This window comes from Pristiophorus japonicus, chromosome 1 (genome assembly GCF_044704955.1).
Source record: "Pristiophorus japonicus isolate sPriJap1 chromosome 1, sPriJap1.hap1, whole genome shotgun sequence".
Classification (NCBI taxonomy): Eukaryota; Metazoa; Chordata; class Chondrichthyes; family Pristiophoridae; genus Pristiophorus; species Pristiophorus japonicus.
Window position 1 is genome coordinate 262,016,470 of NC_091977.1, and position 18,173 is coordinate 262,034,642.

Genomic DNA, 18,173 nt, shown 5'->3' on the forward strand with positions numbered 1-18,173 from the left:
ATTGTGCAATTTCTATCAATTTTTTAAAAGTGAAGTGTTTTTTTTATTTATGTTGATGTTTCATTTGATTTTAGGGGCATTTTCATTGATAGTAATGGGAGCTCGGAGCGCAGGGCTCTCATTGCTAACAATGAGAATACTGCATTGTGATTGTTGGTCTAGGCCCGTGTGGTCTCAGGATACGCATACGATCCTGAAAGACATGAGCCCATATACTGGACTTTGCAACTCGGCCTTGGGAGTACAATTCCACGTTGCTCCGGGACCACCAGATATTTTCGCAAAATAAATTCGGTCAGAGGCATCCGCCCAGAGGAAGCCTGTTACCGCAATTTTCGGGCTAATAAGTCCCTAAGTCAGTTAAAAATGATTAATCTTTCTAACTGGACAATTTGGGATTACTTTGAACAGCTGAGGTAGAGGAATCATTTTCTGAGTGCACTCCATGAGGTAATGGTCCACACTGGGGGCACGTATACCGACAGTCGGCCTTCTCATGATTGCTTTTTGTGCTTTTCTCTTCCCTAAACATCACTTAACATGATTAAATGAGCAGTTGTTTGAATGAGCAGAATGCAGATGGTTGTTTGAAGTAATATTTGTGTTAGTTTTCTTTGTTTGATTGGGAACTATTTAAAATGGCATGTGGAGGAACTTGATAAATTGCCACAACACCTGAGCACCTATTATTGAATCTGTGATAGACTTTGAGATTTTAGGTTGATGAAGAAATTTAGATCATAATACAAATCGTAATACAAATTGCGACAGCAATGAAAGATTTGGGTCATGGCTGTGGAATTATGGATTGTTGGTTCATAATGATGAATTACACACCCGAGTGGATACTCCCAGTGCTTCCTTGTGAATTAAGAATTGTCTTTGTTTTACTGTAGTTTTATGCTCCTCTTCTCTTGAAGACAATTGTTCCTGGTGGAGATTGAAGGCACTGAGCTATCCAGTGCCTCATCCAAATGGTTTAAACATTGTGTGCCAGTTGATGATTTCACCATGCATTATTTCAGAGCCCAGTAGTATCCTCCCCTAACATTCCATCATTGCACACTTCCTGCAGGAATAACTATATGGAGGTTAAAATGGAGGACAATTGTAGTTTCTTGCAATGCCAATTAAACTGTGATTGTCTAACCCACCGCTTACCAGGTATAAATCACGACAATACTGCATGGCGCACTTACCTAATCTACCACAGCCGATATTTTTATTCCAGGTACTTGTCTAAGGTAGTGGATTGCCAAGTTATCAGATTTATTGAATTCAATTTCACAACTTGTTACGGTGGGATTTGAACTCTACCTCTTCGTTGAGTACCATAACCTCGCCATGTTGTAACTGGAGTACCTCAGCAGTGCTCCAGTTGCTCAAAGCTCCTTTGGAATGAGTACTGAACTAAATACATTTAAAAATTCCCTATCTCTTTACTTGCTCCCAAAAGCCCAGCAGCTGACCCTCAGCATTCCCTGCACATCGTAGGTTACGTGTTGGGACAACCATTGGGAGATCATTGAGCTGAAATCACATTGCGGGGCAAGGTCAGCTTATTCCTCTATGCATACACGGAGCATAGCAACAGCACCGACCATATTATAGACCCCAAAGTGTCCCTGTTTTGGCCAGTTGCCTGTAATTTTCAGGACTTGTGTCCTTGGGGCCGAAATTGTCCCCACACCACCCCACCCCCCCCGGCCAACTAAGAGTAGACGCACTTACTAATCTTTAAGATTTTTCTCCACCCCAATCCATAATGTTCACCTCTTTGTTTTGTATTTCTGGTCGGGGCGGTGTTGAGGTGCGGAAATGCCCTTGGATCGGGTCAGCCGCCCCAACGAGTCATTAGCATCACACTGCAGGCGTCACAACGTCCCACCCCTTCAATTAAAGGGGAGGGTCACTGCGAACTCTGCATTTAGTTTAGTTAGACCCACTGGGCCACCAGGGAGGGTTTCGGCCAGGCCAGCGGCTAGAGGGATTGCCAGGCTGCCTGTTAGTGGCCCGGCTGAACCTGTGGCCACCATTGTCAGGCTGACCGCGGAGTTGGCCCGATAATTAAAACAAAATGGAGGCGCCGGAAGAGCGCCCTCCCTTTTAAGGGCAGACTTGCTGCCCAGGTACACACAGCTTCCCGCCGGGCAAAGCTGTCAGCGGCGCCGCTCCAGCGGGACAATTTCCCGCAGGGGTCAGAAAGGGGATCGCCACCGGTCGGTGCGTGCCCAACGGGTGGCACCATGGGCGAAGCGGAAACCCGTTCCTGCTGCTCCTGGCCCGGGGCAATTTAGGAAGAGTCGGCCCATTCGTCTGCCCCCGATCGGTAATTCCTATCAGCTTCATTACCGCCTCTTAGCTTAACGAGGGACACAATTTCGGCCCCCTTGACCTTCCAATTACCATGTTGACTGATATGAGATCTGAATTACAGAGCCAGTACTTACGTGATGTTGAACCTATTCTTCTGATTTCTTCAAATACCTGTTTCCGTTGCTAATTTCACTGCTGGATTATTAGTACACAAGCTGCACAGAGTTAGTGGTGCCAATCATATAATGACAAAGGTGTAAATGGAGCATTCAGCTCGATCAATATCATTCTGGTTTAGGTCAAATTAAAATTTAGCTATGGTGGCAGTCATGGAAATCTCCAATTCAAAGTTTCTTCACAGGGAAGAAAATTATAAGAACATAAGAACATAAGAAATAGGAACAGGAGTAGGCCATACGGCCCCTCGAGCCTGGTCTGCCATTTAATACGATCATGGACTCAGCTCCACTTCCCTGCCCGCTCACCATAACCCCTTATCCCCTTAGCGTTTAAGAAACTGTCTATTTCTGTCTTAATTTATTCAATGTCCCAGTTTCCACAGCTCTCTGAGGCAGCGAATTCCACAGATTTACAACCCTCTGAGAAAAGAAATTTCTCCTCATCTCAGTTTTAAATGGGCGGCCCCTATTCTAAGATAATGCCCTCTAGTTCCAGTCTCCCCTATCCTCTCTGCATCCACCTTGTCAAGCCCCCTCATAATCTTATACATTTCTATAAGATCACTTCTCTTTCTTCTGAATTCCAATGAGTAGAGTCCCAACCTATTCAAACTTTTCTCATAAGTCAACCCCCTCATCTCCAGAATCAACCGAGTGAACCTTCTCTGAACTGCCTCCAAAGCAAGTATATCCTTTCATAAATATGGAAACCAAAACTGCACGCAGTATTCCAGGTGTGGCCTCACCAATACCCTGTATAGCTGTAGCAAGACTTCCCTGCTTTTATACTCCATTCCCTTTGCAATAAAGGACAAAATTCCATTGGCCTTCCTGATCACTTGCTGTACCTGCATACTAATCTTTTGTGTTTCATGCACAAGTACCCCCAGGTCCGGCTGTACTGCAGCACTTTGCAATCTTTCTCCATTTAAGTAATAACTTGCTCTTTGATTTTTTCTGCCCAAGTGCATGAACTCACACTTTCTAACATTATACTCCATCTGCCAAATTTTTGCCCACTCACTTAGCCTGTCTATGTCCTTTTGCAGATATTTTGTGTCATCCTCACACATTGCTTTTCCTCCCATCTTTGTATCATCAGCAAACTTGGCTACGCTACACTCAGTCCCTTCTTCCAAGTTCTTAATGTAGATTATAAATAGGTGGGGTCCCATCACTGATCCCTACGGCACCCCACTAGTTACTGATTGCCAACCAGAGAATTAACCATTTATCCCGACTCTCTTTTCTGTTAGTTAACCAATCCTCTATCCATGCTAATATATTACCCCCAACCCCATGAACTTTTTTCTTGTGCAGTAACCTTTTATGTGGCACCTTGTCAAATGCCTTCTGGAAGTCCAAATACACCACATTCACTGGTTCCCTTTTATCCACCCTGTTTGTTACATCCTCAAAGAATTCCAGCAAATTTGTCAAACATGACTTCCCCTTCATAAATCCATGCTGACTCTGCCTGACCAAATTTTGCTTTTCCAAATGTCCTGCTACTGTTTCATTAATAATGGATTCCAACATTTTCCCAACCACAGATGTTAGGCTAACTGGTCTATAGTTTCCTGCTTTTTGTCTGCCTCCTTTTTTAAATAGGGGCATTACATTTGCAGTTTTCCAATCTGCTGTGACTTTCCCAGAATCCAGGGAATTTTGGTAAATTACATCCAATGCATCCACAATCCCTGCCGCTACTTCTCTTAAGACCCTAGGATGCAAGCCATCAGGTACAGGGGATTTATCTGCCTTAAGTCCCATTATCTTACTGAGTACCACTTCCTTAGTGATTGTGATTGTGTTAAGTTCCTCCCCCCATAGCCCCTTGACTATCCACTGTTAGAATATTGTTAGTGTCTTCTACCATAAAGACTGATACTAAATATTTGTTCAGAGTTTCTGCCATCTCCATGTTCCCCGTTACTAATTCCCCAATCTCGTCCTCTAAGGGACCAAAATTTACTTTATCCACTCTTTTCCTTTTTATATACCTATAAAAACTCTTTCTATCTGTTTTTATATTTTGTGCAAGTTTACTTTCATAGTCTATCTTAATCATTTTTTTGCTGGCTTTTTAAAGCTTCCCAATCTTCTGTCCTACCACTAGTTTTGGCCACTTTGTATGCCCTTGTTTTTAATTGGATACCGTCCTTTATTTCTTTCGTTAGCCATGGATGGCTATCTTTTCTCTTACACCCTTTCCTCCTCACTGGAATATATTTTTCTTGTGAGTTGTGAAATATCTTCTTAAATGTACACCACTGTTCATCAACTGTCCTACACTTTAATCTATTTTCCCAGTCCACTCATACCTTCATAGTCTCCTTTATTTAAGCTTAGTATGCTGGTTTGAGATCCAACTTTCTCACTCTCCATCTGAATTTGAAATTCAATCATGCTATGATCACTCATTCCAAGGGGATCCTTCACCAGGAGATTGTTTATTAATCCTGTCTCATTACACAGGACCAGATCTAAGATAGCCTGCCCCCTGGTTGGTTCCGTTACATACTGCTCAAGGAACCCGTCCCTTATGTACTCTATGAACTCTTCCTCAAGGCTACCCTGACCAATTTGATTTGTCCAATCAATATGGAGGTTAAAATCGCCCATGATTATTGCTGTTCCCTTTTTACAAGCCCGTACTATTTCCTGGTTTATGCTCCAACCAACAGAATTGCTATGTCAGTACCAATAGTCAAACTGACCTGAATTGTAGAACACAGTTTCTGGCAGTTCAGTAAATGTAAAGAGAATAAATATTCCAGGAAGTGGCTGCTGTCAAAAATCAGAAATGAATTAAAATTACTAATTTTAAATTAGTTCTTAGTGGCATTCATTGGCGTTGAATACTAAAAACTGTGGTTTTGTATAGCACAAGCCATGGCAGGTAATGATGAAGAGCTTATACTACTGAACAAGTCAGTAGTATGTTCTCATGCACTATTGGATTGCAAGGCTATTGGTGGAAAGGAGCATGGTTCAAAGAAAAATTTGCTTTGTGTGTTTATAGAAAGTAAAGAAAAATGCCCCATTATAACAATCGAATTTGTCTTTCTCATTAAGAACGTAACTAGACATATGTAATTGATACTGTTTAAAATGCAAATTAAAAAATATATATAAACAATTCGCAATGCTGATCCAAATAATGTATATTAACTGAAAAGTTTTTGCCGACCAGACAATCATGTTTCTCACGTAAACATAATTGCTGACTATTAATTGTCACATCACTTTAAGACCGAGTGTATTCTTTCCATTATGTACTGATGGATCACTTGTGATGTTTACAGAGGTTATGCCATTACAAAAGAGGGAACTGGAGCAGGGAAGGGGTGGTTCTGCCTCTGAAAAGATTTATAAAGACATTTTTGATAGGGATTATTGGACATATACTTGAAGAGGACTCATTTGCATGGTTATGGGGGAAAAAGCTGTGTTGTGGGGCTAAGTTGGATAGATCTTGCAAAGCATCTGTTGAGGCACAATGGGCCTTTTCTGCTGTAAGAGAAAAAAAGTTGGGCACTGATATAGTGAATGAAGTGTTTTTGATTGGTTCCTGGGAGATGACAGTCAATCATAATTTTTTTATGTGATGAGTGCGTGCTCAATGCAAGATGTTTATATATTCTCCCCAATAGGGATCCCAGATTAAGCAATAATGAGTATATAAGTAAGTAACATTTTGCTCACACTGCAGGTAAAGAAATAAGTGTGTTTGTCTCACATACCACAGTGATATAAATAGATAAATTGGCACATATAACTTGATGTGCTTGAATAAATAGATAATCCTTTGATCCTAGTTATCATAGAGGTTTACAGCGCAGAAGGAGACCATTTGGTCCATTGTGTCTGTGCCTGCACTTTATTGGAACTATTCCAAATGCGCTGGTCTCTCTCAATAGACCCGTATCATTGTCTGCTTCAAATGTTTATCTACTTTTCCCTTAAAGATGCAATGGTCTCTGCCTCTGTGATTCCCTGTGGCAAAGCATTTCATGCTCTGATAATTCTGTGTGAAGAAATCCTTCCAACTTTTTTCTTCACTCTGTTAGCGACCATGTTAAATTGATGATCCCCTCATCATAGATTCCACAACCAGAAAAAATGGTCTTACCATATTCACATTATCAAATCCCTTCATCATATTTTTCGAAAATTTTGAGTAGAAGAGTCAAGATGTCTTACTGCAATTATATAGGGTCCTGGTGAGACCGCATCTGGAGTATTGTGTACTGTTTTTGGTCTCCTTACCTAAGGAAGAATATACTTGCCATTGAGGGAGTGCAATGAAGGTTCACCAGACTGATTCCTGGGATGGGGGGATTGTCCTATGAGGAGAGATTGAGTAGACGAGGCCTATATTTTCAAGTGTTTAGATGAATGAGAGGTGATCTCATTGAAACATACAAAATGCTTACAGGGCTTGACAGGGTAGATGCAGGGAGAATGTTTCCTCTGGCTGAGGAGTCGAGAACCAGGGGTCACAGTCTCAGAATAAAGGGTTGGCCATTTAGGACTGAGATGAGGAGAAACTTCTTCAGAGTCTTTAGAATTCTCTACCCCAGAGGGCTGTGGAGGCTCAGTCATTGAGTATATTCAAGACAGAAATCAATAGATTTATGGATATTAAGGGAATCAAGGGATAGTGCAAGAAAGTAGAGTTGAGGTAGAAGATCAGCCATGATCTCATTGAATGGCGGAGCAGTCTCAAGGGGATGAATGGCCTACTCCTGCTCCTATTTCTTATGTTCTTATGTAAGGCTTCTCAGAATTCTTCACTCCACTGGAAGTATCTCCTTTCCTTTTAAATTTAGTTTCTTATCCTTGGTATAATTGCTTTATTTCTTTCTATAATTATGATGAATCTAAACTGAAAGTTCTCTACAGCTTTCATCATGCCTCTTCTACAATGGGCACTCAAAACTTAACACAGTACCCGAGTTTATCATTACCTATTTCCTCTTTTATTCTGGACCCCTATCCAAAATGCCACTCGGCTTTTTTTATGAAGTTAACTACCTGCACTCAGTCAAAGAATTAATTATTTGAGCCCCTAAGTCATCGACATTGCAGAGTAATTTTATAGAGTGTTCATTCCCAGTTCTTGTTTTAATACTCCTAAAATACATTACATCTGATTACTTCACATTAAATGCATTTGTTACCTGTCTGCCCATTCTGTCATCCTACCTATGTCCTCCTATTTATTAATATACTTTAACAGTTTCTCTCAATGTTTACTAAACTCCCGACTTTTGTATCAACAGAAAATGTCAATATTGCCCTCCCTGTTCACGAGACCAAATCTTCCTATTCCCCAGTCTGAGCAATACTCTAACTTTTACTTTCTGTCAACCAACCAATTTTCTCTGCATGTTGCTGCATTTCCTTCAATAATGAGTCTACTGTGAGATACCTTTTAGAGTATTCCCTAACAATCCATTTATTTTACATCAACTGCATTCCCTATTTCTATACAGTCAGTCTCTTTGTCAAAAAATGGTATTAAATGTAGCAAACACATCCATGCTGCCTGTTTTTGATTAACCTGCACATCTCTAAGTATTTATTTGATTTAATCTCAAGTTATAGATTCAGAGAAGGAAAAACAAAAACTTGCATTTATATAGTGCCTTTCATGACCACCGGATGTCTCAAAGCGCTTTACAGCCAATGAAGTACATTTGGAGTGTAGTCTCTGTTGCAATATGGGAAATGCGATAGCCAACTTGCACACAGCAAACTCCCACAATCAGCAATGTGATAATGACCAGAAAAACTGTTTTTGTTGTGTTGATTGAGGGATAAATATTGGCCTGGACACCAGGGATAACTCCCATACTCTTCTTCGAAATAGTGCCATGGGATCATTTACATCCACCTGAGACAGCAAACAGGACCTCGGTTTAACGTCCCATCAGGAATATGGCACCTCTGACAGTGCAGCACTCCCTCAGCACTGCACTGGAATGTCAGCCTATATTTATGTGCCCAACTTCCTGGAATGGGACTTGAATTCACAACCTTCTGACTCCGAGGTGACTGTGCTACCCACTGAGCCACAGCTGACACTAAGGCCCAGAAATTTGGCCTCCTTTACCTCTAATATGGCGGGCAGGAAGCGCGTGCTCTTTGTGAGCTAGAAATGTACCCGCCATCATTTTGATAAAGGCCAATAAATTTGCTTTTCCCAACCTCATGTTCAAAGAACGCTGACAGCTACAGCTCTCCCTCACCTCCTTGCTGCCCTCCCGATCACTGCCATGAAACTCTCCGATCAACACAAATCACACACCCCGGGTCATGGACTTCTTCCTAAATCTGATTTCCCACCTTTCCCCTTACTGCTCACTCCCGCTTCATCATGTTACTGACATAGATTGCTGGCTCGATAGTAATGAGGCCCGAGACCCAATATCAGGTATGCCTTGAGCCTCACCATTCAAGCGTAACGATGGAACCCTGGGGCCATGAATTTCTAGGCCTAAGAGTTTGTGAAAAACTGACATTAGACCTGAGCTATCTCTCAACATACATGAAACCTTATAAATGGATGTTCACTTCTTACGTAGCCATTTTCTATGTGAACCTAGGTGTTAACCCCTCATGTGCTTGTAATAAAGAATCTTAATCAATAGTGTTCTAGAGATAGAAATTTCACCTCTGTAACATTGCCCGTCATATTTGACCTTGAAATGAGCTTCCAACCACGTATCCGCGGCATAACTAATACCGCCTATTTCCACCTCCGTGACATTGCCTGTCTCCATCCCTGCCTCAGTTCATCCGCTGCTGAAACCCTCATCTATGCCTTTGTTACCTCCAGACTTGACTATTCCAATGCACTCCTGGCTGGCCTCCCACATTCTACCCTACATAAACTTGAGGTCATCTAAAACTCATCAGCCCGTGTCCTAACTCGCACCAAGTCCGCTCACCGATCATCCCTGTGCTCGCCAACCTACATTGGCTCCCGGTTAAGCAACACTTCAATTTCAAAATTCTTATCCTTGTTTACAAATCCCTCCATGGCCTCATCCATCCCTATCTCTGTAATCTCTTTCAGCCTCACAACCCCCCCTGAGATGTCTGCACTCCTCAAAATCTGCCCTCCTGAGCATCCCTGATTATAACTGCTGAACTATTTGTGCCGTGCCTTCAGCTGCCTTGGCACCAAGTTCTGAAATTCCCTCCCTAAACCTCTCCGCCTCTCTACCTCTCTTTCCTCCAAGACGCTCCTTAAAACATATCTCTTTTCCAATGCCTTTGATCATCTGCCGTAATTTCTTCATATGTGGCTCAGTGTCAAATTTATTTGTTTTGTCTTATAACACTGCTGTAAAGTGCCTTGGGATGTTTTTAGCTACATAAATACAAGTTGTTGTTGTTGTTACAATTACTTCCAATTTCAAAGATCTAAAACTGTTAAAGAAAACTGACACTGCATCTATTGCAAATTGCATCCTTTTGAAGTTTATTAAGGAATCACACCTGCTAGTTTCAGGTAGCTTTTAGCTTACAATGGGATTAAATGGCTCTTGGCCACCATTTATTGTCTAAATAAAATGCTAGTTGTATGGACTGATGATATTTATTTTAAATTTAATTCTTTTTGTATTTTTCAGGAAAGCCTTGAAGAGACTTCTGTTTGTCATTGCCATCAAATTCTTTCCACATTGGTAAGATATCTTTCTGTGATAACTCTTTGGATTTTTAATATTGTTGCTCCTAGAAATGTTGTTTTAACCTTGCTCGGAAACTTGTATATTTAAGTGTACGTGATGCAGAACCTAAGAATGGATCATAGAGGTTGTTTGATTACATTGCTTACACGAAGGGAGGAGATACTATCACATTAAATTATGCACTTAATCGGCAGTCACATTTTGGGTTCCAGTCAATAATCTAAGTGCTATAGTTATTCAAATATATGTGTGCAATGGTTGACGTGATAACATGCAACAGAGCCAGTCTTAAATATTCTGATCCTTCCAACTAACTGTCTCATGTCTGATATGCAGATATACATTTAAGTATCATTTTTAGCTATCTTGAAGTGTGTAGTTATATGTATGTGTAAGCAACATAACTTTGATGAAATAAAAACATCTGTTATGAAAAATGCATGTGAATTGGAGATGAATAGCCTGGTAAATTTAACCTGGAAAAGTACAAAATTAGAGTACTGGATAAACACAGTGCTGATTTTAAGGTTGCGACTTATGGGATTCCTCAGCCTACATATCCTGTTTGCTAACTTCAACATAATGGCCCAGAATTTTCTGGACCGGGGCAACTCATGGCATGCCCTGAGTGTTGATTTTTTTTCCTCACCCTTTAGTTCAAAAAATGTTTGCACTGCAAGTTGCTGGAAGTGCGAGCTGATAATGGCATGCGAGGTCAATGGAGCATCTGGGACCTCAGTGAATGACAGGACAAAAATTCTGGGGCCGAAATTGCTCACCATCTGAAAAGAGTTGCATCTACCGCTAAGTATTCCATCTGCCCCAATGCATGGGGCGGACAATCCGGAGAAATTCAGATGTCTGTGAGTTTTTTGGGGGCGGGGCGGAAGTGGTCTCATATTCGGGGCGGAAGTGAGGTCGGGTCGATTGTGTTCCTAACACAGGTGAGGCTGCACACAGGGAGGTTAAAGTAACAGTGACCTCAGTCTTTAATAAGACACTCCAGAGTGAGGAACAGGCCTTAGGGGCCGGCTTATATACAGTGCTCCCAAGGGATGCTGGGATCCCTTGTGACTTCAGGGGATGAGCTCCCTGGTGGTGGAACATGGGAGTGCATGCATTACAGATACACAATAGGGTCGAAGTAGCCAACGCTCCAAGTCATCAATACCTTGCTGATTACATTATCATGCTGGCGCGTCACAATGTCCTTCCCCATCAGTTAAAGGGCAGGGCCGCTGTGAACTCTGAAGGCACTTTAGTGGCAAACACTGGGAGGGTTTCGGCCTGGCCAGCAGCCTGGCACCCAAGAGGGGGTGCCAGGCTGCCTGTTGGCGGCCACTGAACCCGCGGCCATAATTGTCGGCCCGACCTGGTAGTCGCTCAACAATAAAAAATAAAGTGGAGTTGCCGGCAGCGCCACCTCCCTTTTAAGGGCGGCTGTGCCGCCAAGCCACAGAAAGGGTACTGACAGCAAAAGCTGTCGGGAGCACCAGCCAGCGGCGACACTGCTCCCATGGGGCAATTCCAGAAAGGGGCAATTTCCCGCCGAGCAATTTCGAGAAGGGGTCGCCGCCGGTCGGTAAGGGGTCGCCGCCTGCATGACACAGTGGGAAAACGGGCAGAGTGGTCCCCTACACAGCTCCAAAAGTAAAGGAGGGCAATGTTCAAAATGGCGATCCCCGCGGCAACTTGGTGGCCAGTCCGCACCGACCCATGGTCGCCGCTTTCTGGGGCAATTTTGACTCCCCTATACGCGAACTTCAAAATAATGGCCCAGAATTTTCTGGGCCGGGGCAGCTCGTGGCATGCCCTGTGAGTTGATTTTATTCCTCACCCTTTAGTTCGAAAAATGTTTGCACTGCAAGTTGCTGGAAATGCAAGCTGATAATGGCGTGCGAGGTCAACGGGGCATCTGGGACCTTGGTGAATGACAGGACCAACATTCTATCTCCGAAACAAATTAGATTTAAGGCTGGCAAAAAGATCAGAGGAATGACGGAGAAAGAAATAGAGTGAACTAGAGTCAAATTAGATACAGAAAGAGAAATAAAGAGGAAAAGAAAGATTTGATTGAGAAAGAGAGAAAAAGTGAGAAAGGAAAAGTAAGAGTTGTAAAAATAATTTAAATTCTAAAAACCTTGAAACAACTTACTAACTGCAGGAGTGAGGCTGTACAGTTTCAATTCTTCTTTGAGGTTGAGTGATATTGCAGGACCATAAATCTTGTCATTAAAAGGGTCCTTGCGTTGATAAATACCAGCCCTAACTTTCTGCGGTGAGTTGATAGTGAGCTCCACTTTTTTAGGAGGCTATCGGCAGAGGGGTGCAAATCATCCATGTCTCTTCCTCGCCACAAATTGTTGGGTTTTTTTTACACACGAGTAGCAGTGTGTACCTTTAACTCACCATTTTCACAGCAATTTTGAAGCTAATGTTACCCGAACTGCTAAACATAGGTGACCTCACGCTAGAAGGTTACAGAAGAACTTTCAAACTGTATGGCAAATGGGTAAGATCAATAGGCCTTTATTACAAGAGGATTTGAGTATTAGAGTCTTCCTGCAATTATATAGGGCCCTGGTGAAACCACACCTGCAGTATTGTGAACAGTTTTGATCTCCTTACCTAAGGAACGATATACTTGCCATTGAGGGAGTGCAACAGAGGTTCACCAGACTGATTCCTGGGATGGGAGAGATTGAGTAGACAAGGCCTATATTCTCTAGAATTTAGAAGAATGAGAGGTGATCTCATTGAAACATACAAAATTCTTACAGGGCTTGACAGGATAGATGCAGGGAGGATGCTTCCCCCTGGCTGGAGAGACTAGAACCAGGGGTCACAGTCTCAGAATAGGGGGTCAGCCATTTAGGACTGAAATGCTGGGACCACAACTGTTTACAATATACATAGATGACCTGGAAGAGGGGACAGAGTGTAGTGTAACAAAATTTGCAGGTGACACTAAGATTAGTGGGAAAGTGGGTTGTGTAGAGGACACAGAGAGGCTGCAAAGAGATTTAGATCGGTTAAGCGAATGGGCTAAAGTCTGGCAGATGGAATACAATGTCAGAAAATGTGAGGTCATCCACCTTGGAAAAAAAAAACAGTAAAAGGGAATATTATTTGAATGGAGAGAAATTACAACATGCTGCGGTGCAGAGGGACCTGGGGGTCATTGTGCATGAAACTCTTTTTGGAGTTTATCTGCAAAACATAAAACATTAAACCGTGCCACCCGACCTGGGTGACACACCAGACATTTACAAGGCCCTTTTTTTCCTTTTTTTTGTTTTTTTTTGTTTTTCTTTTTTTGGGTTTTTTTTGGGCACTAAAATCACAATTTTTCCACAGTGCCCCCTATAAAAGGGAAGGGGACACTAAAAACACCGGCAATTAAAACAAATTAAACTTTAAAACGTAAAATCAAATTAAAATTTGGTTGCCGGGCATGATGATGCACTCCAGTCCCTCCGGTGCCCACCTCTCGCGGAAGGCCACGAGCGTACCGGTGGACACCGCGTGCTCCATCTCCAAGGACACCCTGGACCGGATGTAAGAGCGGAAGAGAGGCAGGCAGTCAGGTTGAACGACCCCCTCGACCGCCCGCTGCCTGGACCGGCTGATGGCACCCTTGGGCATGCCCAGGAGCAGTCCTACGAGGAGGCCTTCGGACTGTGCATGAATCCCAAAAAGTTAGTTTGCAGGTGCAACAGGTAATCAGGAAGGCGAATGGAATGTTGGCCTTCATTGCGAGAGGGATGGAGTACAAAAGCAGGGAGGTCCTGCTGCAACTGTACAGGGTATTGGTGAGGCCGCACCTGGAGTACTGCGTGCAGCTTTGGTCACCTTACTTAAGGAAGGATATACTAGCTTTGGAGGGGGTGCAGAGACGATTCACTGGACTGATTCCGGAGATGAGGGGGTTACCTTATGATGATAGATTGAGTAGACCGGGCCTTTACTCGTTGGAGTTCAGAAGGATGAGGGGTGATCTTATAGAAACATTTAAAATAATGAAAGTATTAGACAAGATAGAGGCAGAGAGGTTATTTCCACTGGTCGGGGAGATTCGAACTAGGGGGCACAGCCTCAAAATACGGGGGAGCCAATTTAAAATCGAGTTGAGAAGGAATTTCTTCTCCCAGAGGGTTGTGAATCTGTGGAATTCTCTGCCCAGGGAAGCAGTTGAGGCTAGCTTATTGAATGTATTCAAATCATAGATAGATAGATTTTTAACCAATAAGGGGAGCGGGCAGGTAAGTGGAGCTGAGTCCACGACCAGATCAGCCATGATCTTGTTGAGAGGCGGAGCAGGCACGAGAGGCTAGATGGCCTACTCCTGTTCCTAATGCTTATGTTCTTATGTTCTTATGAGGAGAAACTTCTTCACTCAGAGGCTGGTGAGGTGCATCTTTGGAATTCTCGACCCCAGAGGGCTGCGGAGGCTCTGTCTTTGAATATATTCAAGACAGAAATCGATAGATTTTTGGATATTGAGGGAATCAAGGGATATGAGGAAAGTGCAGGAAAGTGGAGTTGAGGTAGAAGATCAGCCATGATCTCATTGAATGGTGAAGCAGGCTCGAGGGGCCGAATGGCCGACTCCTACTCCTAGTTCTTATGACCATTTACTATTTGCACTTCTCGGGCACCTGCTCATTAACATATGCAAACACCTCTCTAATAGAGCAGTTTTAATTGATGGTGAAGAATTTCTGTGAGAATTGATAAAACTGCTCGCGTCAGAAGGCTGCATTTGCCCATCCCTGCAAGGCTACTAGAAATTGATTGGAAGGAAGCATTGTCACCATGAGGCTATGTGATGCCCATCCCACTAGACGATCAGATGACAGGATGGCTAAGAAGTACTTTGATGTTAGACTTTATTTTATTTATATCCTAGAGTTGTAGCCTATTCGGAAATAATTAATTCTGGCGGTCAGCATTGTGAATTTCACGATTTTGGAATCATGGCCATTCGAGATAATAACGGAATGGCAAAAAATAATTTTAGATATTTACAATTATCATTCGAAGAATAGAATTAAAGGAAAGGAATCTGATCAAACAGTATCTTGAAGGATAACTGTTGACATTTTGGGGTTGAAATTGCCCACCACCTGTAACGAGTCGCCCCGACTACTCTTGAAGTGTTCCGTTCGCCCCAATGCATGGGGGGTGGGGGAGGGGGGGCAATTGGAAGAAATTCAGCACTTTGTGTTGTTTTTTGGAGAGGGGCGGAAGTGTCCTCATCATCCGGGCGGAAGTGAGATCGGGTCGGAGTAGCCACCACTAGTGGGGCGGATGTGTGGGCGGGTCAGATGTTCTGATGCCCAAGTCTACAGCGACACGTTGATGACATCATCGTGCTGTCACGTCACAACGTCCCTTCCGATCAGTTAAAGGGCAGAGCCGCAGTGAACTCTGCAGTCAGTTCAATGGCAAACACTGGGCCACCAGGAAGGATTTCGGTCAGGCCAGTGGCCTGGCACCCGAGACGGGGTGCCAGGCTGCCTGTTGGCGGTCCGGCTGAACCCGCGGGCATAATTGCCGGGCCAACGTGGCAGTTGACCGAAAAAAAAACCATGGAGTCGCCGGTATCGCCACCTGCCCTTTAAGGGCGGCCGCACCACCAAGCCACAGTAGGGTACCGACAGCAAAAACTCTGGGGGGCACCGACTGGCGTTGGTGCCACTCCTGTGGGGCAATTCCAGAAAGGGGCAATTTCCAAATTCGGGAAGTGGTCGGCAAGGGCTTGGCGCGTGCAGGACACGGTGGGAAAATGGACGGTGCGGTTCGCTACACCGCTCCAAAACTGAGGAAGGGCAATTTCTACAATGGCGGCCCCTCCGCGGAGATTCGGCGGCCAGTCTCCACCACCTCAAAGCGGCGCCACGGGCCTTATAGAAAGGAGCAATGTCGGCTCCTTTATCTTTTGAAGTGAATAAATTTGCATGGTTTTTCGACTGAAATCTTGGCGATTAAACAGAGAAAGAGTTGCAATTAGATTGCGCCTTTCATGATCTCAGGCACACAGTCGAGTTGTAACTCGCTTTCCTTTTCTTTATATGTGAAAATTGTGGATTGATCAGATAGAAATTGAGTATCACACTTTTTGTTCATGCCCATTTTCTGCCTCCTCTCCTGAAGGTTTAAGCCTAAGAGACCATTATTTACATGTGCATCTTGACAATGAATTTCAGCATGTTAATTTGCATCAGACCCAACCATGATCCTGTCCTTACCCAATGGTCTACGTTGGGTTCATATTCTATTTGTTTGTTGCACAAACTCTCACTGGTCGGGCATTAGGACCCCGCGGGAGTTATTCACAAACTACTACATACATGCTGGTTCATGCTGGTTTTGTGACACCATTTTTGGGAGTTGCTATAAAGGACACAGTTAAGTTACCTTACTTCTGTTTCAGTTAGTCTTTATTTACGTACACAACATAATTTGGCAATGAGGATGAATCAAATAAACCTACCTACCCCTCTGCCTTTCCTCTCCACAATCTCAATCCCATGGCCGAGATGGATAAAAAAGCTTTTCTATGTACATCATGATGAGTGGGTTAGACAGCTATAACGCAATACCAACTCACGACCATGCAATACTTATCTTCTGCCTCGGCACCGAAGGCTAACGTATCTTTGGCCAAATCGAAGACACGGAGTCCTACGACAAAGCGGTAAGCGCCCGAGAGAAATATTTTGTCCAAAGAAAAGTATCGTGATGGAGAGATGCAAATTCCATCAAAGGAGGCAGGGAACGGTGAACTAATGAAACAGTATTCGTCACATGGAGGCAGGAGGTCAATGGCTCTCACCGTCAAACAGCCCTTTTCCCCACCTACAATAATTGTACAACTAATGGTTGGAATAAGAAAACACTCTTTGACGTCCTTGCAGCAGCGTCCGGGAGATTAATGTTTCGTTCTTGGAGGCTCCGGGGTAACCATTGAGACTCGGCAACACGAACACTCTCGGTTGCTGGCGCGGACCAACCACAGGCACTCGGACCCGGGCCCATCTGCAAACCGGAGAAAGATAACTGGGCACGTTCATCCCGCCCAGAAAACTGAGAATCTGTGGCCGTAGCGACGGTCTGAGGTTCTGAGTTTTGTGAAGGAGGTCTGGTTAGAACTGTAGATGATTCTGACTGTAGTGCTTCTGGTGTTTGGGCTCTGAAATACTGTGTGCCTCTGTGCTGTTGTAATTTACTTGTTGAACATCACAAGCTGCTTCACCATTGCTATAAATGTTTTTATGGCCCCGACCTGCATGAAAACACCAGCGGCAGGTCGGGGCCATAAAAGGAGCGATGGGAGCAGTGTGGGGGTATATCACTTCAGGGAGCAGCGCGAGCTGGTGCAGAAGAGCGAGCGAAGAGTGACGTCATCAAGAACCAGGCCGGTGATTGGAGGGTGGGCAGATACAGCAGGAGCAGCGAGGTCGGGGCGAAGGAGTGGCGAGAGACTGTAGAGGGATTTGATCGAGGCCCAGGAGAGGCGTGAGTTCGGGGCCAGGGGCCCAGGGGCAGCATGGGCCAACCCACACTGCGATATGTGTGCGCACTAGGTCCGTGCAGCAGAACAAGTCTCCAGTCGCATTGGATAACCCTTGCTATTGGACCAAGACCTAGCTCTGTCAAGCCCGTGTGGTGGCTGTTGTGCAACGGCCATCCGATGTCAATAAAATCCACGCACAGGCATCTTCCACCCTTCAGGATGCAGTTCAGGACCTGGAATATTAGGTCCTTCATTGAAACATCTGTGAACTCATCCTTTTTAGGTGTGGAAACAAGTCATCCTCGCTTCAAGGGACTGCCTATGATGATGATGATATCATTTCATTTACCGAACTGGCCGCTATGTGTAACTTTGGAGCACTCGCCCGCATTCAGGAACGCTTGCAAATGAAGGTTGACAAATTGGCATTGGACAAATCAACTAATTTGGCCA

The 18,173-nt window shown here is 43.9% G+C and overlaps 1 protein-coding gene across 1 annotated transcript in view; it reads left to right on the forward strand.

Moving 5' to 3' along the window:
- The window catches only part of LOC139270224 (receptor-type tyrosine-protein phosphatase delta-like), a 2,930,110-nt gene that overhangs the window by 141,726 nt on the left and 2,770,211 nt on the right, over nt 1-18,173 (forward strand). The window contains exon 2 of the mRNA XM_070888421.1: nt 10,142-10,195. The gene's annotated coding sequence lies outside the window, so the exon portion shown is untranslated. The remainder of the gene's footprint in view (nt 1-10,141; nt 10,196-18,173) is intronic.